This window comes from Peromyscus maniculatus, chromosome 16, assembly GCF_049852395.1.
Source record: "Peromyscus maniculatus bairdii isolate BWxNUB_F1_BW_parent chromosome 16, HU_Pman_BW_mat_3.1, whole genome shotgun sequence".
NCBI classification, from domain to species: Eukaryota; Metazoa; Chordata; class Mammalia; order Rodentia; family Cricetidae; genus Peromyscus; species Peromyscus maniculatus.
In genome coordinates, this window is record NC_134867.1 from 34,777,870 (window position 1) to 34,800,500 (window position 22,631).

General features: G+C 42.7%; 1 protein-coding gene across 40 annotated transcripts in view; it reads right to left on the reverse strand.

The window, feature by feature from the left end:
- Positions 1 to 22,631, reverse strand: part of Epb41l2 (erythrocyte membrane protein band 4.1 like 2) — a 175,533-nt gene that overhangs the window by 143,612 nt on the left and 9,290 nt on the right. For 3 of the 40 annotated variants that reach the window (XM_042262189.2, XM_042262187.2, XM_042262179.2), the window contains exon 1: positions 9,368 to 9,565. The exons of 27 other annotated variants lie outside the window; for them this stretch is intronic. The gene's annotated coding sequence lies outside the window, so the exon portion shown is untranslated. Of the gene's footprint in view, positions 1 to 9,367; positions 9,586 to 10,257; positions 10,423 to 15,281; positions 15,439 to 22,631 lie in introns of those variants that run through there. 10 more of the 40 variants (XM_076552594.1, XM_042262180.2, XM_042262192.2 and 7 more) reach the window with 8 other exon arrangements.

Here is a 22,631-nt window from a genome sequence, read left to right on the forward strand (position 1 = left end):
TAGCTACGCTTTAGGATGGAAAGAGAGGCAGAGGTGAGCATGCAAATCCTCTGAGGATGGGGCTGTAACTCTGGAGGATGCTGCAACTCTCACGTCTCCAAATGGAACCCATGGCCTGGCAAGCTAATGGGATAGGGAACAAATTCTAACCATGTCTACATCAAAAATCTAACAATGCACAAACTCTTGAGCTCTTCTGTTCCAATAATGATTGAATAGCAAAACAACATTTGAAGTGTAAAGAGATCACAAACCATACAGAGGGGCCTTGGAACTGGCCTTTCACTCCAGTTCTTAAATGCTAATGAATTAGTGTCAGGCACTAAGCTCTCATTCCATTTCACAGCATTTTCTTTGTATTACACATCATTTTGTGTTACAGCTAATGGGGATTTGATGCTATTCTCAAAAAATAAATAAATAAACTTATTGACTTGAAATAAACTCCTTGTTTTCAAAACTTGATGGGATTAAGTTAGAGACAGAGCCAGTTTGAAAGGACTGAGGAAATGCGAACCTCGAACAAAAAGAATGACTGGCCAAGCATGGTGGTGCAACCTGTAATCCAGCAAGTAGCAAGCCCCTGAGTCAGGTTTAAGAAGAACAAAAAAATGTGAGTGTAACTCCTTGAAATCCATTGAACATACAAAAACTCTTATATCAGTGAAGATACTCAAAAAAGAAAAACACTGCTTCCGTTAGCCTTCCACTGCTGTGACAAATATCCTTAGACAAATCTACCTGTAAGGACCGAAGGTTTATTTCGGCTCAGTTTCTAAAGTTTCAGCCCACGGCGAGTTGGCACCATCATTCTAAGGCTTATGGCAGTGGAACACATCATGGTGGGAAGAGCAAGGTAGAGCAGAGCTGCTTACCTCCTGGCAGCCAGGAAGCAAAGAGAGAAGAAGATGAGATCCCAAAACACCTTCAAGTGCAAGCCCTCCATAACCTAACTTGCTTCCACCAGGTCCCACATCCTGACCACTCACTCTCCTCCCCACATGCCACAGGCTGTAGACCAAATCTTTATACGTGGGCAGTTGGGGATATTTAAGGACCAAAACTTTTTTCTGTTAACACAGAAGGAAAAAAGAAAAAGAAAAGAAACAAGCATAACTATTAAGCTTTCTTCTGAACTGTGGTAAACGAAGTATTTATCCTGCATTTCACATTTTAAAACTATTTTATATTAACCAAGGAACCCACACTGATAAAAGAAAGCTCGAGAGTTGGCTCAGTTGAAGAGCAGCACTTGTGTCTCTTGCACAGGACTGGGGTTCAGTTCCCAGTGCCACAACAGCAGCTCAGAACCACCTGTAACTCCAGTGCCAGGGGATCTGACATCTTCTGACCTGCACTCACCACAGACACAAGGTGGGCGCACTTACATACAAGCAGGCAGAACACTCACACTTACATACATGCAGGCAGAACACTCGCACACAAAATAAATCTTTGGTTAAAAGCATTTAAATACCATGTCAGGATGCACAGTTTCAGTGCTGTGAACACGAGCACATCACCAAAAAAAAACAACAAAAAAAAAAAAAACGTAATACTGAACTACATGCTTAAAAATGATCAAGACAGTAAGCTTGTGTATTTTGACTCATTTTTTAAAAATTCTGTGTTATAACCTTTTGCTAATTCCAGTAAGATATGATTCTGATTAAAAAAGAAGAAAAAAACTACCAAAGAGTACTATATTAGGTAGAAGTTGGATAAAGAACTAGACCACTTATGTATTGCCAAAATTTCACTCTTCCCAGATGACACACTGATATCAAAAGGAAAAACATGATTTCACAATGGGAAAATCTATCATCACCTAAATCAATCCTAGCTTTGTTAATAAGGATTGGCACGGCTCCTACTATGATGCACTGTGTCTGGTTATTAAACACTCTACTAAAATGTTTATTCTGAATTCAATCAATTCTTCAGATAGACTTTTACTTGACAAAAATATAGGCTATAGAAGAATGACTTAAATACAACATAAAAACAATAAAACCAATTCAGAAAAAGGAAGTTTTAGAAGAGGTTGGATGACATCACATCTTTCTAACAAGTCCCCGTCATGAAGAGGTAATGAACTAGAGGGGGGCTAAACTACTGCAAACTAAAGATACTAGATGGCAAAGGCATGTCTAAATGAGGGAGGCGCTCCTTTGTGGAATCCTGGTTTAATAATACACTCTAAAAGACATCACGGGAATGGCTGGAGATATTTAAATATACCATAAACTTGATAATATTAGAGGATTTCTGCCAATTAATGGCTATAAAAATAGCAGTGCTCTGATGAAATGTAAAATTCCCTTTTTCACAAATACATAATGTCAGGATGAAGGGCTCTCAGTTCCGTAATTTAAATTACTTGAGTGAAAAATACACATGAAAGTAATGTAATCACATAATGTATCCAGGCAATTAGTAATCTATCCATGGCTGCTAAAAACCATCAAGTAAAAGCCTGATGGAAATTCTCAAATATCTGGTTGAATCCCTGATCCATCCTCATCCCAAAGACAGCCAGCCACAAGATCATCTTTTGTTTTCACAATGATTTGTGCATAGGTGCTGTGTTGTGTGACTGCACATACCACAGTCCATGTGTGAGGGGCAAAGGAAAACTCCCACCAAATAGATCCCAGGCACTGAACTCAGGTCATCAGGCTTGGGGACAAACCACATCACTAGCCCTACTACAGTATCTCCTAATGAGAAGCAATAAAAAATAAATGCAAGAATGAAGGACTCTAACACACAGACACACACAGACACAGACACACACACACACACACACACACACACACTCCCCCCCCACAAACCAACCTTGAATCTTACTAAGTCTCTGCCACTCTTTATAGGAAAGCAAAAGACACAAACATACTAAACCATTGCCACAGGCATTGATGCAATCAAGAAAATAGAAGAGACAGAAATTGCCATAGAACAAAGGAGTTCCAACAAACAAACTGAAGAAAAAAGAAATAAGCCACATATTAAAATATTCCAAGGCCATCCAGGCATGGTGGCGCACACCTTTAATCCCAGCAGTTGCGAGGCAGAGGCAGGCAGATCGCTCCGGGTTTGAGGCCAGCCTGGTCTACAGAGTAAGTTCCAGGATAGCCAGGAATACACAGAGAAACCTTGTCTCAAAAAAAAAAAAAAAAAAAAGGCCACAGCAATCAATATAAATGTTACTCAGAGGCCAATTTGAATAACAACAAGACTTAAGAAGAAAGCAACTAGAAACTAGACAAATATGAATCCTAAATATCTGATAACATTAAAGAAAGCTTTTTAGATGTAGGGGTTGGTTTTTGTTTTGAGTTTGAGTGGTTTAGGGCTTTGTGCTGCCTCTTTGCTTTGCTTTCTGAGCTAGGCTCTCTCTCATCTCACTAAGTAGCTCTGCTGGCCTGAAACTCACTGTGTAGTCCACACTGGCCTAACACCCACGGAGATCAGTCTGCCTCTGCCTCCCAAGTGTTGGGATTAAAGTCAAGCTTTTTAGATGGAATCATGGAATTGTGTTTTGATTTTCTTTTTTTTAGGTGTTTATCTATCACAGATGAAAAAAAAAAAAGGAAAGAAAAGAAAAGCCATACAGTGGTAGAGCACACCTTTAATCCCAGTACTCAGGAGGCAGAGGCCGGTGGATCTCTGTGAGTTCAAGGCCAGGCTGGTCTACCAAGCGAGTTCCAGAACAGCCAGAACTGTTACAGAGAAACCCTGTCCTGAGCGTGCAGGGAGGGGGGGGGGCTGGTATTGGCTTTAAGATAATCCAGCACAGGGCTGGAGAAGTGACACAGCGGTTAAAATCCCTTGCTGCTCTTTGAGTTTCATTTCCAGCAGCCACATCAGGTAGCTCACAACTGCCTGTAACTCCAGAAGACACCTTCTGGCATCTGAGAACATCCATACACATTTAAACACACGAGTAAATAAAAAGAAATATTGGTTTATTTGGGGTTTTTTTATTTTCTGTTTTGGGGTGGGGGGGTGTGGGAGTGGGGGGGTGTGGGTGTATGTGTGTTAAGATAATCTGGTACAGAACTAGGGAAAGACACATGGGTTTAGATGCTACACAAAAGAAACTAGATTATTCATTATATTGACAATCAGATGAAAAATGGTATGTGAGATTCATTCTTCAACGCTTGTATACGATTCTATTATTAAAAAGTACTTGTTTGAAAATGAAATACAGTAGAAAGCATAGTTACATCATCTTCGTCTATCATATAATTCCCTTCACCTGCTACCTAAAATGAGACAACCAAATAAATAATAGAACTAGCAAAAAATATCAGATGCCTTGATAAAAGAGAGAAGAAGGAAGTACTCTGTGCCACAAGTCTGACAACAAACAGGGAGATTCATGGAGAGCAGTAGAGTCCCATCCCCAACTCAGAAACGGACTAAGCCTCAGGAGACAGTGAGGGATGAAGGCACGGATCTCCATTACTTTACTGTCTTCTCTACTTCTGTATCTGCAACGTTCCGGTAAAAGAAACAGGGTTGGGGAGGAAGGAAGGGAGGAAAGGAAGAGGGGGGAGGGGGGAAGGGGAGGGAGGGGGGGGAGGGAGGTTGGTTGGTTACGAACGCCCTTCAGAGGCTCACTGCAGAGCACATTTATTGGATTTCCTCACACATCTCGGTTGCTCTCTAACTTGTCACCTTCCCACTTTAATCCTTTTCCTTCCCACTGGCAAGAAAGAAGAGGGGAAAAGTAATTAAGGACACTTCCTTTGTGGGTGGGAAATGTAAGCAACAAAACTAGACCGTTCCTGTCATCATGGGAGAAAAACCAAGACTGCAGGCCAGGTTTGTGGTCCACAGGACTATTAAGGCAGCTGTGTTTCTCCTGTTTTTCGAAAGCAAAGCTAGACTAGAAACTCTTACATAATCTGTATCTCGATGTGGTTCTTCAGATTACCTTCTCAAACCTGTAAGTGGTTCCATCTGTTTCTATAGGAAGTTTGGGTTAGGCTGACTTCAGAAAATGAGAGAAGGAACCTCAGCATCCCTACAACTGGTTTTGGTACACTGCCAGAGTGATATTAGAAAATAACAACCAGAGGGCTGGAGAGAGGGCTCGGCAATTGAGAGGACCGGCTGCTCTTCCAGCGGACCCCGATTTGAGTCACGGCGCCCACGCTGCAGCTCGCAACTGTCTTTAACTCCAGTCCCGGGGTTTCAACACCATCTTCTGGCCTCCACAGACACCGACTGCACGGGACATTCAGATACACATGCAGTCAAAACACCCACACACATAAAAGTTTAAAAAAAAAAAAAAAACTGGGACTGGAGAGAGCTCAACATGGAAGAAACTGCTCTTCCCCAGGACCTGGGTTCCATCCCCAGCACCCACGCAGCAGCTAACAACCTGCTCTAACTACAGTTCCAGAGGATCTGCCGCCCTCTTCTGGCCTCCACAGGCATCAACCATGTATGTGGTGCAGAAACATACATGCAGGCAAAACACTCATACTCCAATCATCACCATCATCATCACCATCATCTCAAATTTTTAAATAAAATATAAAACAAAATATTGATGAGAAAAAGGGACCTGGAAACTGTTTTTTTTTTTCCAAGCTTCTGCTTGTTCCTACCAACCCCAGAGGGACAGAGGGACAGAGCACCCCGCAGGGGTGAGAATGGCACCGTCACTTCAAACAGGCAACTGGAAGGAAAGGGAACCAACCTGTAAGTTAGAGGAAGTCTGAGAGAACCCTGTGGGCCTAATGTGGATTCTAATTCAAACGCACACAATAAAAACAGCCAGGCGTGGTGGCACACCTGTAATCCCAGCTCTCAGGCTCGATATCTCAAGGTATCTCACTTTCAGCATAGCTGGCAATACTTTCTGAATAACATACTGCTCAAGACCACTAACTCTGTGATGTGACTGAGATGTTTCCTCTGCTGACAGCTACTCCTAGCCCTGCCACACAGTGCCCAGTCTCAGTTGCTATCCACATCTTCATACCTTCAAAATCAGTAACACCTGGTGACTCTTACACTACCAAATTTGGCTGCCAGCATGAGATGCAGCCTTGGTTCCTTCTGTATGGCTGGCCGTAAGGAAATACTCCCAGGTTTATGATCCCCAATGATGATGCTGGTCTTTTGTTTTTGTTTATTTATTTTTGTTTTTCAAGACAGGGTTTGTGTGGCCCTGGCTGTCCTGGAACTTGCCGTGTAGACCAGGCTGGCCTTGAACTCAGATATTTGCCTGCCTCTGCCTCTTGAGTGCTGGGATTAAAGGTGTGCACCACAACTGCCTGGCATGATGCTGGTCTCTTCTTAATCACTGCTATTTTCTCAGCTCCACTAACCAGCATCACATGTCCCAGTAAAACCAACGTTTCACAAATCTTTGTCACCCGCCAGTCCCACAGCCGCTCAGACCCAACCAAGTAAACACAGAGACTTACATTGCTTACAAACTGTATGGCTGTGGCAGGCTTCTTGCTAACTGTTCTTGTAGCTTAAATTAATCCATTTCCACAAATCTATACCCTGCCATGCGGCTCGTGGCTTACCGGCATCTTTTCATGCTGCTTGTCCTGGCAGCGGCTGGCTGTGATGCCTTCTGCCTTCCTGTTCTTTCTTTTCTCCTCTCTGTTAGTCCCACCTATACTTCCTGCCTAGCCACTGGCCAATCAGTGTTTTATTTATTGACCAATCAGAGCAACACATTTGCCATACAGACCATCCCACAGCAATCACTAATCAAGAAAATGTCCCACAGGCCAATCTGGTGGGGGGCATTTTCTCAATTGATGTTCTCTCTTCCCAAATGACTCTAGCCTGTGTCAAGTTCACATAAAAACTAGTCAACACAGCAAGGAAAGCCCCTTCATTTGTCCTTGCTGGGGATTGGTGGACAGCTGACACATATCTATCCAATGAGAACTGGGAAAACTCCATTGGCAACGTTAGGGAGAGAATTTTTCTGTATGATCAACACCAAAGACAATGCATTTCCTTCTTTTAAATGTCAGCATGTAATGCGCAATGCATGTAAAGTGACTAACACCTGGGAGTTAAGGAAGCATTTTTTGCTTACCAGCCTATGGACAAAAAGCCTATATACTGATGATTGTGTATATATATATATTATGACAGGATCTAGAATCAGCTAGAAGATGAACATGTGTGCAAAGGAAATTCTAAATAGTTCATAGAGATGAGAAGATCCATCCTCGATGTGGGCAGCATCAATCTACAGGCTGAGATCTTAGACCGCACAGAAAGGAGAAAGTAAGCTAAGCAGAAGCATGCATCGCTCTCAAAATGCACCTTTCCTTTCTTAATAAAAACTTTAAGAATTTTAAATGACTTCAGGAGTTGAGAGCACTGCTGCCTTCCAGGGGGCCCACGTTCAATTCTCAAAACCCACAAGGCAGCTCACAACCATCTAATTCATTCCATGCGGTCTGGTGCCTTCTTCTGACTTCTACAGATACCAAGTATGCATGTAGTGTATGGGAATACATGCAGGCAAAACACCCATATACATAATAAAATAAAAATTTTAAAAACTAAAGAATTTTGAAAGGAAGAGGGAGAACCTTGTTTTAAAAAAGAGAGAGAGTAGAAGAGCCAGTGAGGTAGCCCTGGTAAAAAGCCCTTTCCATGAGCCTGACAATGCACACTCAAGCCTCTGAACTGAAGGGGGAAGGAAAGGCCTCCTGAAAGCTGTCCTCAGATCCTCAAATGCATGCTGTGACACCTGAGTGTCTATTTTGTCTGTCTGTCTGTCTCTGTCTCTCTCTTACACACAAACACACCACTAATAATAATAATAATGGTAATAATAAATTTTAAATCAGGAGAGAAATGGGGGAGGAGCAAACATGGTACAGATAGCACAAACTTTTGTGGAAGTCACTCCAGGATAGTGTTTATATTGAAGTGTTTTCAAGGAAATTTTAATCAGAGAAACTCAACAACTCATTTCTAACAAAGTCTGTCTTGTTCATCTACTTTCAAACACTGCAATGTACACAACTTATGAGGTTTCCCTACAGACTTCTACGAAATCTACATAGCCAAAGGAAATTAAATCAGTACCTCAACCTGACATCTGTGGGCCAGGCAGGAGATGGCTCAGCGGGTAAAGGCACCTGCTGCCAAGCCTAAGCAACTGAGTTTAACCCCTGGAGCCCCAGTGGTGGAGGAGGGACTGACCTTTACATACACGCTGCAGTCCACACGTACAGAAAACAAAACCACTATTCCCAACAACCAAGAGTAAGTAAGGAAACTACCGGGAATAATATGCTGTATTATTTTCAAAAGCTTAAAGAACAGAACTTAAATGCTTCACTATAAAGAAATGTTTGGGACAGATATACCGAACACAACTCCAATATTACACAATGTACACATATCAAAACAGCACAGGAAAACTCACAATGTGTACAATCCTTACAGAACTTTCTGAGGTTGGTTTTGTTTTGTCATGAGACAGAATCCCATGTCTGGAATTCACGATCCTCCTGTCTCCACAGGATGTGGGATGTGCAACCACCACTTGGTTCATGTAGTGCTGAGGACTGAACCCAGAACAACATACATGTTAGGCAGACACTACCAACACAGCTACATACACAGCCCAATTCTTATGTTCTTATGTGTCCATTAAAAAATAAACTCTAATGCTGGGCATGGTGGTACACACTTTTAACCTTAGCACTGAGGGAAGTTCAAGCCCAGCATGGTCTACACAGCAAGCTTCAGGGTAAAGGATGTATGTTTATCTCAAAAGTAATTATAATAATACATTTTAAAATAAAAACTTCAGTGGGAGCCAGGCAGTAGTGCCACATGCCTTTAATCCAAGCATTTGGGAAGCAGCAGCAGGTGGACTTCTGTGAGTCTGAGGCTAGCCTGGTCTATAGAAAGAGTTCCAGTGTAGCCAGGGCTACCCAGTGAAACCCTGTCTCGAAGAAAAAAAAAAAACAGGAGGAGGAAGAGAAGGAGGAGGAACAGAGGAGAAGAAAACCTTTATATAGGAAAAGAGATGGTCAATGTTAAGATTCCAGTCAACACCAAACTGTTTCCCACTCAACTATTTTTCCAAAGTTGCTATAATGATGCCATGAAAACTTTATCAAATATTGTACCAAAATCTTTCGTCTATTTTTTTTTATAAGAAAGGACATTTTCAAATCACCTTTACTACAAAGATAAATTAACAATTCACAAATATGAGTTAGGACTATCTTCACCACCTCCAAGCCACTGCTGAGAAAGCAGACCCTAGAAGCAATGCCCTAACCCAGTGCTGTCCTCAGGATTCAGTGCACTGAGACTGGACCGTGGGGCTACAGTCACCTCCTACCTTCTTCTTTCCCGAGACAGCAGGAGACAGCATCTAATGACCTGGTGTATGGAAACTCTAAAGACTCCGGACAAACTTCTGTGCAAGTCTGCAGCACTGGCCAACCACAGCCAATGCTCCAGTAATGCACTTGCCACTCCAAGGCACTCAACTGAAAACCAGTTCTCATCATCCGCTGGTACCTTTAACTACTGCCCTCGCCAGGCAGGGTCTTTGTGACTTTCCAACATTCCAGATGGACTCCACATTCCATTCCAGAGGCGGGGGTGGGGACAAGAGAGGGCAAAGGGGGAGGGGACAAAGATGTATATCATGTTTCTCTTGAATACAGAATTTTGATTTGAAAATTATATGTAACTAGGTCATAATTACACACACACACACACACACACACACACACACACACACACACAGAAAGGTAGAAGGGAAAATAGTTGAGAAACAGAAAGGCCTAGGTTGGGGAGAGGAAGAGAGAGGGAAGGAAGGTAGTAGGAAGTCCAAGTACGTGATGTATTGAATGCAGACAATATATGGTCAAGGTGCTTGAACAGAAGTGTCTACAAAATCCATGACACTGCACAATCAATGCAGCTAACTATTTTCTACAGCGGAAGATGAAGGGAAGTGGGAAGAAGAACAATATACGATGATGATATATGTGTATGAAATCTATTACCTTATATGTGAACTAAAAACAATCTACTCTAAAGGTTGGGTCCATGTAATCGCAGCATTTATGAGGCCGAGGCAGAAGAATTATGAGTGAAAGGCCAGCCTAAACCACACACTGAGACCCGGGCTCACAAAAAGATAGACGCAAAAGCAGACACTGCTGGGCACCAACAGCTCCCTGCACACTTGCACAGTTCCCCTTCCCAGGCATAACTCACACCAGCCACAGAACGTGAGCGGACTCTCCTCAACGGCTTTCAGGCTGCTAGATGAAAACTCTCCTCCAGCGATCAAAGTATCTCCTGCTGCAATAAGTGGTGCTGGCTTTTCCCACCAGAGGGTGGGAGGGCTGCAAATACAAACAGCTGACATATTCTTCGGGAGGAGAATACAGGACGGCATTTAGAACAGAAGGCTCTAGAACTAAACAGCCTAGGTTCAAAGCCAGGCTCTGTCTTTAGTTAAGAGAATGACCCCAAGCATTCTTAATTCTGTTACGTTCCTGAGACTTGAAGGGCCTCAATTTTCTCACAGGATTCCGCCTACAAAAATAAATTTCAGCCACACTGTGTTACTAAAGGGCTCCATAGTAAACACAAGTCTTAGTGCCAGGCCAGGGACACAGGAAGATCAAGCAAGGCCATCTGATATCAGTTATGAGCCAATGCCTTTCCTAAGAGACTGGTTCCACGGAACTTAAAGTGTACACTAACATAATGAAGCTCACGGATGAGATAAGGAAAGCAGTGCAGCATCGGACAGGGCCAGCTGTGGCTACGCTCCCAATGCCTGCCTCATTTCTAAGCCCCAAACACGGTCAATGTTTTAAGTCGTGTACTGTTCCCCAAACTGCTAGTCAAAGATAACAATTCTGCCAACAGAAAGAAAAGTATCTCATTTCTTTTAGTTCTCACACAAACCACAGAACATCAAAGGGCAGAAGGGAAGAAAGGAAAAAAAAAATGAAATAAAATCTAAAATAAACACAAGTTGGAGCCAGGGGGAATATGTATATATATAAACATAACCTTAAGAATACACTAACAGGCAGGCAGCGGTGGCGCACGCCTTTAATCCCAGCACTCGAGAGGCAGAGCCAGACAGATCTCTGTGAGTTCGAGGCCAGCCTGGTCTACAGAGCAAGATCCAGGACAGGCACCAAAACTACACAAAGAAACCCTGTCTCGGAAAATAAAAAAAATAAAAAAAAGAATACACTGGGCAGGGGTGGTAATTTGGCCAGGATGCAATAGATTTGAGAAGAATAATTTAAAAAGAATGCACTAACAGCCAGGGATAGTGGTGCACACTTTTGATCCCAGCACTTCAGAGATAGAAACAAGAGGATCTCAGTGAGTTTGAGGCCACCCTGGGCTACATAGTAAGCATAGTAAGTTCCAGACCAGCCGGAGGTACATAGAGACCCTGTCTCAAAGAGAAAACTACACTACAATTAGATCTCTACTGCTCTGTCTTAGAGATCCTTCAGAATGCCTCTGTAACTGTTTACTTCCTGTGCTGTAGTCTGTCTCCTTACTAGTACTGGCTAAAGCATACACAATGCTATATTCACACAGATCTGCTTTCAGGGACAAGAACAATACTACTCAGATATTTATTTCAAACACATGACAACTAAATATGTTATCAATGAACTACTTTGTTCCTCAAAAAAGAATCAGTTAGGAACATGAACCCTAGACACCACATAGTACGTAGTACATAGCAGGATTCCCACATTGTTTACATAAGAAATTATATGATGTTTAGGATTTGCTTCAAAATATTACGGGTAGGTCGGCAGTGTGAGAGTCAGGGAACAGAGAGGAAATACGTATGAAACACTCCAGGCCAGCACTGCTAACTGCTGAAGCCGTGAGGGCCCAGGGACTCTCTGTTATTGTTCTCTCTACTCATGAACACACTGCAAACTTCCGAAACAGAACGCCAACAGGAAGCAGAGAAGGACGCGTCGGCCCATGTATAAAGTCCCAGCACTGGCGAAGTGGAAACAGGAGAACAAGGGGTTCAGAGCCAGTTTCAGCTGGGGACCAGCCTACACGACATGAGACATTCTCAAAAAAAGAGGCCTCACTTTTCCATAACTGATAATGTTATGGCAGGTACTACTTACAAAATAAAAAAATAAATAAAGATCAACAGATACACACACCAAAAAAAAAAAAAAATATATATATATATATATATATATATATATATATATATGGCTTCAAAAAATTCCATACACACAAAGAAAAAAGTCCTTTAAAAAGAACCTCTTGCACTGCGCAGGTCACAGATCCACAGAATGGGCTAGAATCAACCCTTCGTAACTCACGCTCATAGCACCAAGGATGAGGGTAAACTGGCATCGCGCAGGCAGAGGCCACATCTGCACTGCACACGCACCAAAGCGACAGCCCTTTTCAGGGCTGCAGAAGTTACAAATGCCCTCCATAGAACTCATTCTGCTTCCTGTTTCAAGGTGGGGGGCACTCAGGGAGAAACCAGTGTTTGCACATTCCCGTATGTGCCTAATCTAAAACAGACATGCTTGGCATTAGGAAAATAAAGACATGAGCTTCACTGATGTTAATGGCCATGATCTAAAAAACAGTTCTGGCTACAAGTGCATAGGGAAATCCTGATTTCTTCTTTAGACAGGCTCAAGTCATTACTTGACGCTCTTAACTTGTCCCACACACAATTTTTATCTACTTTACGGAGGAGAGAAGTTTTTCTTTTCTTCATTGAGAGAAGTGAACAACAAGGAAACTTCTCCAGAGACACATCCATTCAGCTGCTTTTCTTTCTACTGCAGAAGGATTAAGCAGAGGGTACCAGGAAGCAGCGCAAGAGTGTCATAGTAAATACAGGCTCCCAAAGCCTCGGCTGACTAGGAACACTGTCTAGCTACAACCAGGGCCACGTCTGCTTTTCCAACACTTCTGAAAGCACTTGGCATGGTTTTCCAATAACCCTCACTGCACTAGACTTCCTTGTTTTTTCAGTAGTATTTCAAAACCTTGACACATTTATTGAGCTATTTTTGGAAGACCTCGGTCTGTCTACCTTCAGGGCTCATGATGTAAATATATAAAAGCTACAGGACATCCCTTTAGCTACAAAACTTGGCAGGCTTCCTGGGTCTCCAAGAAAAGTCCAATTAGCTACTTTCCGAACAGCAAGAGTACAATGGAGAAGGGACCGCTGTAAACCCAGGAGACTGGCCATGCCTGCCGCCGCTCCATTTCTCAACTGCTGAGTGACCTCCATTTAACCTCTTCCTGGCTTGCTTTTCTCACCTGTCACATCTACTCAACAGAACTTTAAAAAAAAAATAAAATAAATTCCTAAAGCCCAATGACAAAATGTTCTAAGGATTTCTGTTGGGGAAAAAAAAAAGCTAAATTTAAAATTAATAGACACTAAAGAAAAGAATAAAAGAAGCAAGGTGTGTACTCCTATAATCCCAGCACTAAGAAGACCAAGCCAGAGATTTGGGCTTCATAGGAAGTCCTTATGGGCAGGAGGGAAGGGGAACACTTAGAAGTCTGTCCCAGTCAGCACGGAACCTTACACTGCTACCAAGAGAAAAAAAGGACTGCATGGAAGCACAGCCAAAGAAATCTGTCTCGGAACCTCCCCTATGTGATTTTTTTTTTTTTTTTTGGAAGGGTTCTGTTTTTATCTAAGCAGGGGTGTCAAGTAGCCAAAGCTAACCTCGAAGACACTGTGAAGCAGAAGATGAACTGGAACTCTGCCTCCATCTTCTCATTCCTGAGGGAGGGAATGACAGGCACGCACCACCATGCCCCGGAGAATCCAGGGCTTCACCAGGCAAGCACTCTACCCCTGGGCTATATCCCCGGCCCTGCAGTGTACTTCTGACTTCAGTAATTTGTACACCTTTTAGACTTTCCCCAAATCCTGTATTAACTGTTGAATGCTTGTCTTTAAGTCACTGTAAAATGTGCATCCGCTTCCTCGTAAGGCTTAAGTAACAGCAAGGAAGTAAGAGCTGCAGGACAGCTGTACATTTTTCCGGTGCACATCTGCATAGACAATCAAAGGTTAAAGAAAATTCTTCTGTGTAACACCTCAGTCACTTAGCATGCCACCACACTTCAAGGAGACACCTGCACTATCTTCTCCAGACGATACAGAATACAGGCTCTAAATTTATAAACCTCTGAAACCCACTGGTCAACTTAACAGGAACCACGCATTTGTGGCTATTAGTTCTTCCTAGATGCCTGGACCATACAGCCCCTCCCACAACTTTACTTAGAATCCCTTTTGCTTATCAACATCTCCAAACTCCATTCACAAACATCCTTACCATCCTTATTCCCATTACTGTAAAACCTCCTACTACTTACATCCGACCTAGCAATGAAGAGTCTCACTCTACAGTACAGCTGTTCTAACGCCCAGATTTACTTTATTTTATTCAGATTTATGTATGGCATTATGTGTCCATTTAAAAGCAGGCAAATGAAGAATGTACTATTCTAAAATAAGACTCTCATTTCTGAAAGGTTCATATTCACCAAATCTGTTGCCACTGTGTTTTGTTAAATTTACTTCAGATATATAATATTTGAGTTTATACCAAAGTAATCCTTGAACTACCACAGGAAACGTATCTGTGTGGTATAAATAATGAGCTTCCTGACCTCTTCCAAGGAAGTGCTGTTCTGTTCAATCATCAGTCCTTCACTCTAAACGCTGACTTATTTACCTGATTCTTCTTGTGCGTTTACACATAACTGAAGCCAGTAAATGGACAGAAAAAGAAATAGATTTTTTATGGCTGCACCAAGTTTGTGTTAAGTACCACAATAATCCTCTGGATTTTATTTTTAACCAAAACAAAACCCTAAATCCAGACAATTGAACATGGGCTAACTTCTACTTCCTTAGAAAATAAAACTAGTGTTAAAAACAAGAGGGGAAGCTAAGGGCTGGGCAGTACACACCTTTACTCTCAGGGGCCAGAAACAGGAGAACCACTGAGAGTTCAAGGCCAACCTGGGCTAGAGTGGAAGACTCGGTCTCAAAAACAAAAGAAAGGGGGCGGAGGGGGGGGGGGGAGGCCCAAGGGGCACACAAGAGCTAAGCAAACAGAACTGTAGAGAATGGAAAGCAGATGTATGAAACATCTGACTTCGGAACAGAAGTTGCGACCTGAATCACTGCTTTGGTGGGACCCAAAAGGAACTGATAAAGTCCTAAGTACCTTAGGCTGGCCTGCAGGTTCCAGGTACCTCTGAGGGCCTGAGGTTTAACACAGAGTTCAGTACAGACTTCTAAGGGTGCAGAGTATGTCTTCAAGCTTTGCCGGGAAGTAACCACTAACCTGGAAACCTGTACAAGCCAAATGTACAAGCCGTCACCTGAAAAGGAAGGGTATTTCATGACACACCCAAGTCTGCAGAAACTGACCTCCCTCCCACTTACACCTTCCTGAACAACTGCTACTTACGTTCCTGTGAAATCAGAGTTAAATCAAGACACAGATAGGGTGCACAGGAGACACAGAACCCAGGAAGAAAGGTGATCAGAAATTCCCAAAATACAGTTAGCTATACAGAAGTCCAGGATGACAGAGTGCCCAGAAAGGATGGGGGAGGAGGAATTATGGAGATCATTAGTGAAGTGTTTGCAGTACAAACTTGAGGATCGAAGTTCAATCCCTAGCACCCACACAAAAAAATCCAGATCTGGTGACACCTACTTATAATCCCAGCACTGAGAGGCAGGCGGGTCCCTGCAGCTCCCTGGAGAAAGACCCATCCACCAAGGGGACAACTCCTGAGGAACACCACCTAAGGCCGACCTCTAGCTACCACATGCACACATGTACACCTGCACACATACACAGAGAGAGCTAAAATGGAACTGAAACACTTTTATTTTTGAGCCTAATTTCAGGAATTCTTTTTAACTTTTTTTTTAAAGAATTATTATGTATAGTGTTTCGCCTGCATGCCAGAAGAGGGCACCAATCTCATTAGAGATGGCTGTGAGCCACCACGTGGTTGCTGGGAATTGAACTGAGGACCTCTGGAAGAGGTCAGTCAGTCAGTGCTCTTAACCTCTTAGCCATCTCTCCAGCCCCAACTTCAGGAATTTTATAGCTTCCAACATAGCTGAACTAAGGGCTGATAACAAGAAAACCAGCCAGGCGGCGATGGCGCACACCTTTAATCCCTGCATTCAGGAGGTAGAGCCAGGCGGATCTCTGTGAGTTCGAGGCCAGCCTGGTCTACAGAGCAAGATCAAAGACAAACTCCAAAACTACACAGAGAAACCCTGTCTCAAAAAAAAAAAAAATATTTTTTTAAAGTATAATCAAAGCACTTTACATGGCTCATCTTTCTAAGTTGAAGAATGGAAAAAGAGAGTGGGGGCCAGTATGAAAAGAGATTAAAACAAGCTAACTCTAATCAAAATGTAAAGCAAATAGGTATATTATTTATATGTACAAGAAACTGGAGCAGAGAGACATCAGCAAGACTGCACAGGCTTCTCCAGTGTTGTTCCGTCAATGAAACACTGAAACAACTATCCGTGAACAGAAGAAGTACCTCCACGTGAGCTGAGGGAACCAGACAGTGGCTAGGAAACGCCTATGAAACCAAATTCTGCAACCAAATTCTTGACTTCCAGCAGGTCCTGTTCCCTTAAAAAAATACCCAAGACTTAACAAATCACAAAACGAAAAGTATTTCATCATTTTTTTCAAAAGTCAAAAACACAAGACAATTGTGTTACTTAGAGACCAAACACACAGAAAACAAAATCAGAAGTATCGAAAGTGGTGGCCTCTGGGGAGCTGAGGCTGTCAGGAAGACTTAGGGCACTGGTCTGCCTGCTCTTTGCCTTGTAGTCCCAAAGCATGCCTGACTTTCTAAATCATGTGAAAGTACTCTAGGGAGTGCAATTTCCACTGTAAATTAAATAGCAAAAAGTGTAAAACCACACGAAAGAAAAAACTGCCTGGGAAGGGGAGCAGGCCACACTTATTTTTATGTTCTAAACTCTGGCACATTTTGCTAATGTTGGAAAAACAGGAGCGTTACATGAAAGGCAAGTTGAAGGTCATTCCCCACTTGAGTATGGAGGTGGAGCTCTGGGGTACACTTGGCAAGCATGCAGCCCTGGATTCAAGCACAATAAAAGTAAAAAAATCACACAACCCAAAGTAGTGCTCAGTCATGGAATACTGTTACTCGGTGCTTCAAGATCACACCTTAGGAAGAAATGAAGGGCCTATCTCCTCCAAAAGGCAGACACTGAAGATGCCAACAGCTCTGAAACGAAGGCCAGTTCTGAAGAAAAGCATCAAATAACTTGAGTAGTTCCTGGCCCCGTCGTACAAAATGAACATTCAGCCAACACACCCCCCTGAGTGCAGTAACTCATTCAATTCTCAAGCCTCAGCTATTCCAAAGGATTAAAGATACGAAAATGTGTAAATACAGTCCCAAACAGCCTTCTTATTTTCTGGTTTGGTTTTTCTGGAACTTCCTTCTCTCTTTCTTTTCTAACACGCCATTGATTATGGATGTCTCTGCCCTTGGTTACTTACAATGGAACCTAGAAAAGAAAGGGGGGGGTGGGAGCCCAGAAGACTAAGCAAACCTGTCTATGGCACCAGAAGCTGGAAGGCTGTAGACCAGGAAGATGGCTTACTGGGTAGAGGTGCTGTAACCAAGCCTGAGGATCTGAGTCCAACCCCTGAAACCCACAAAGAATGAATTCCCATAAGCCATCCTCTGACCTCCACAGGTGCGCCATGGTACGTGCAAGCCTACATACACAAACATAAACCCACACACAAATAAATGTAAAAACAAATTTGAAGCCACAGGTGTCAAATATGAGCCTACACCTAGGGAATAATCTTGCAGAAATGGGAAAGAGGAGGGGAATTATATAATTCTTCTAGGTCTAATTACATATCAAAAGAAAATACAAGACACAGGGATGGGTTAACTACACTACAGTGAAAACAGCAAAATCTAAGCTGTGGTTAACACACAAGACAATCAATTAGGCTTCATCAACAAATAATTGAAAGGAAAAATAAGAAATAAAGAGGCAACTAAACCTTAAGGGCCAGATAGATGTATCAATGGGTTGTATATACAAATCTTAACTGACTCTTGAGCCAAAGAAACTTTTTCAAAAATTGGCACTTGGTGAGCTCCAGGAAAGGCGCAAAGCTACACAGAGAAACCCTGTCTCGAAAAACCAAAAAAAAAAAAAAATTGGCACTTGGGAGAGTAGAGAGATGGCTTAATGGTTAAGAGCACTTGCTACTCTTGCAGAGGACCTAGGTTCCATACCCAGCATCCAGGGTACCTCACAACTGTCTTCAACTCTAATTCCAGGGAATCCAACATCCTCTTCTGGCCTCCACAAGGACCAGGCACAAATGTGGTGCACAGACATGCATTCAGGCAAACATTCATATACACTTAAAAAAAAAAAAAACTTTAAAAAGATGACACTGATTAAATTAACACTTAACTAGTTGGGCATGGTGGGCATCCATGTAGTCTCAACATTCAGGAGGCTGAGGCAGGGAGATCACAAGTTCAAGGCCAACTTGGGCTAGATGAAAGAGTTTGAGACCAGACCAAACTACAAAAGGAGTTTGAAGCCCATGTGGGCTACATAGTGAGGCCCTGTCTCAATGCCTCCCACTTAAAAATTTGGCACTCTGCTGGGCAGTGGTGGCGCACGCCTTTAATGCCAGCACTGGAGAGGCAGAGCCAGGCGGATCTCTGTGAGTTCGAGGCCAGCCTGGGCTACCAAGTGAGTTCCAGGAAAGGCACAAAGCTACACAGAGAAACCCTGCCTGGGGGCGGGGGGGGGGGGGGGGGACGGGACCTCTTCTGACCTCCAAAGAGAACCACAAGCACTGTGACCACGCTAACATTCAGGCGCACACACACATCAAACATGAACATAAGCCGGGCGTTGGTGGCACACGCCTTTAATCCCAGCACTCGGGAGGCAGAGCCAGGCGGATCTCTGTGAGTTCGAGGCCAGCCTGGGCTACCAAGTGAGCTCCAGGAAAGGCACAAAGCTACACAGAGAAACCCTGTCTCGAAAAACCAAAAAAAAAAAAAAAAAAAAAAAAAAAAAAAAAAAAAAACATGAACATAAATAAAAAGGAATTTAAAAAGGAAAAAAGTGGGACTCAAGACCTTAATGCTGACAAGTGAACAACTCTTGTGACTTTGAGAAACGTTTAGTGTAATGATGGTTATCAAATTAAGGTTATCGAACAGTGTTTATCATCTAAAACTGAAAATGAAAGGAAAAATACAATTAAAACAGGTAGAGAGCTCAGGAAGCCCTAGGTTTAACACACCACCACCACCCCCTCCCCCCCACCCCCAGCACCACATCAATCAGGTGCGGTGGGTGGCTAGCAAATCCTTGTATTCTGAACACTTGAAAGGTGGAGACAGGAGGATCACAAGTTCAAGTTCATCTTAAGCTACATAGCGAGCCTGAAATACATGAGACTGTCTCAAAAAAAGTAGTTTTTCAAAATGTAGAAGATACAGAAAGTGAGACTTGACTGCATATCAAGCTGCGGCCTCCAAATGTGAACTCTGGTTTCTCAGTCTCTGACTCTGACATCTGGTAATGATCAAAATGACCAAACAACCAGATAATTAGCTCACTGTGCCCAGAGATGCAAGAGGTGGTCAGACTTGTTTTGTGAACATTTCTACATGATACACACACTTCTCTGTCCTCTGTAAGTCATGAAACCCTATTCATTCTCAGCATTTGAAAGGTATATCAGTACTGCTTGCCCATAAAAGCTTCACTTCCCTTTCTTCAAAACACTGCAATTCCTCGGACCTCAAATAAAACTGCTTTACAATTTCTGAGTCTGAACTGATAGGGTGGTGCATAATGAAACAGAAAGGATGAAACAAAAAACATCACTTTGAAAAGCCAAGTAATATAAAAATCAGGCGCAGCTGTGGGCTATGGGAGTCTAAAACTAGGCTTAAGACAATGAAGCAGATTGCTTAACAGTAAATAAGGAAGTCTAGAACCAAACCAGAGGAGGAACACTTCTATCATGACCCTGACAGTGACTCAAAAGTAATGCTTCACAAAGGGAGAGGCAAGAAATGACCGCTGGCCCAGGAAGAAGGAAAAAGCCCCACGGCAAGCAACAGCTGCTTCAAGTTCGCACGGACCCAGGTGTTCTTCACCTTTCAATGGCTATTTAATACATGGAGTATAAATTTAGCAGTCAGTGCACCCAATGCAAGTGAATGAATTGGTCTAGAGCAGAGGTTCACAGCCTCTCGGTCCTGCCCCCCACATTTCCTGCATATTAGATATTTACATTCCAATTCATAACAGTAGCATATATACTGTTATGAAGTAGCAAGGAATCATTTCATGGGGAGGTGGGGGGGTCACCACAACATGAGGAACTGTATTAAAGGGTCACAGCATGAGGAAGGTTGAGAAGCACTGGTTTAGAGGTAAAATGAAAAAGAAATGGGGGAGGGGACTAAAAGAAGAAAGAATTACCATAAAAATAATGCAAGCTCTGGCTGGCTGACAGTCCTTCCAATAGAGGAGGAGTATGGCCCCAGTGTTGCTACCATCCTCCACGTTTCCTACCCGAAATAAAAGTGTTGGTGTTGGACTAAAATTAAACACTCTACTGAGGGAATACATCTCTGCAGGTGTATTTCCCACATAAAACAACGTGTTGGATTTACAAAGGTTACATTTTAGTGTGTTATTTGCCAGAGTTTAAACCATCAATACAGCATCCACTTACTGTGAGCCTTATTACAACAAGTTTACTGCAACTACAGAGAAAAGAAGTTGTAACACAGCATATGCAAACATTTTATACTCCAGATCCGTTACCTCTGGCAAGACCACAAAGACTACATTCTCCCTGTATTGTTGAAACCAGATCCCAAGAGCTTTACCACATACATACAACTTTGTGCATTATTTAAAAAGATGGACAAGATTAAGTCAACAGTTCTGTAAAGGTTCAAAAATTCTAAAGACACTGTTCTAAAAATAGTTTTCAAAAGGCGTTTCAGCTGTAAGAAATTCTAGCCTCATATCAGACTGCATTTCCACCCAGATAACTGGTTCCTGACTACTGCAAAAAAATGTGCTTCCCACACAGTCACAGCAACCCACTGGGTCTTTTCATAACCTAACAATTCTCACAGAGGCCAGGCACTATGTGAAACATTGTATAAACACTGGCTCATTTAATCTCCTATCACGCTAGGAGGTAAGTTGTGATTTTTACACACACACACACAAACACACACACAGACCATTGAAGAAATGGCTTTGTGCAATTCTTTCCTCCACATCCCTGGCAGAGTGGCAGCCTAGCCAACACCAACTAGCACAAACTTGCTAGTGACCCTCTCTCACCAACAATTCCACCACAGGAAATTTCTAAGGAAGTAAAATCGGTCTTCAAGCTCACAGGTAAGAATTGTCAGTGGCTAAGATCGCCTATCGGAACTCAGTTTCACCTTGACAGCGGCACAAAGGGGATCACCTGGGGAACTCAATGGAAAGGAAGTAAATACAATCAAGAGGGGGAGGGACATAAGTGACAGAGTACAACAGAGAGAGAACAGGGGGTCTCTCAAGACTCGGAGTTCCTGATCTCAGACACTGAAGAACTAGGTCTGGGGATGTGGCTCCGCTGCTACAGGGCCAACCCTGGGTTTGATCTCCAGCACCACCACGTAAACAGGGTGCTCAAGGTCCTCCACTGTTCCATACCAAGTTCAAGGTCAGCCTTGTCCACAAGAAAACTCCTCTCATACACTAATAAATAAAAAATAAGAAGTGATTTAGATTAGCAATTTGAAACCTTTTCTGATCCCCTAAATAACCTCATATCCATACTTGATCTTTCTCCATGTCCACCCACCCCTCTCATGGTAACCTCTTTCACATACGTACTCATTCACCCAAACATAACTCACACACAAACATAACCTAACTTCTTGACTTGCTACAGTCCAAGGCATACCCCAAGCAACGCATTCTCACTAACCCTCTTTCTATCCTCAGGTCAGGAGTGGGAATTAAATCATGGCTAAGCTTCCTTCTGACCAGGTTTAGGGTCGGGTGACCAAGTTTAGGGTCAGGTGTGTGGGTGTGTGTGTGAGTGTGTGTGTGTGTGTGTTTGTGTGTGTGTGTGTGTGTGTGTTCTTAAGAAGTAGCCTCTTTGGATAAAAGGAGGAAAAACAAAGAACAGTGGCAAAATACAAATTACATTTGAATGTCTTCAAACTACCAGGATATATGTAGACTGGTCAGAGATTGTCGATTCTAAAAAAAAATGAGTAAACTCATCAAGGTTATTACAATTCTGATGGGTTCAGTTCCAAAGCTCATCCAGAGACATGGAAACCTGAACTTAGGGTTTGAAAAAGATGACTAGACAGTTGGTAATTGGACCTATATGCTCTATGCCGTTTTTTTCTCTATTCTGCTTCCTCTTACATGCCATTTTTTAAGCCACCTAAAGGGTGCTGAATGA